Source organism: Plasmopara halstedii (assembly GCF_900000015.1).
Source record: "Plasmopara halstedii genome assembly, contig: Scaffold_323, whole genome shotgun sequence".
NCBI lineage: Eukaryota > Oomycota > Peronosporomycetes > Peronosporales > Peronosporaceae > Plasmopara > Plasmopara halstedii.
The window spans coordinates 250,208-250,780 of record NW_020187244.1 but is presented as its reverse complement, the minus strand read 5'-3'; positions in this window follow the sequence as shown (position 1 = coordinate 250,780).

Below are 573 nucleotides of genomic sequence, written 5' to 3'. Positions count from 1 at the left end.
GTCGTATTCGATTTCTTCGCCGCTGAGACGCCCCGAGCAGAGGATCAAGTGACTCAACCCACAACGTTAGCAGATTGCGTACTAGACAGAATGTATATCAATCCAGGAGAGCAAACACGAATAATGATATTTTGCCTTAGAATTCATCCGCGCATGTAAGGAATGAGGCAGGATATGCATTTGTAAAACTTGAACATGTCCGCTATTGTTGCGTTGCTGAAATAGCACTGGGCGATGACAAAATGTTATGATATGATATGACCGAGTGTTTATCTGAAATTGACTACTTTAAAGATAAAGACACAGTGCAAAGAACACTTATCTGAAAATAGTTTATCAACCCAAAGCCAACTTCTCGACAATAGAGACAATTATTGCGCTCATTTGAGGATCAGGCTAAATAAGAGGCAGCAAGTTATTTAAGTCCTTCAACTATGATTTTGAGTGATGAACGAGAACCATCAAAAGTATCAGCATCGATTCCAATCACATCAGAATATTAAAAGCGACATACGCGACATCGAGATTAAAGACTAAAAACGATTTAATATCTTTCTTGGTGTTTTTATTGTC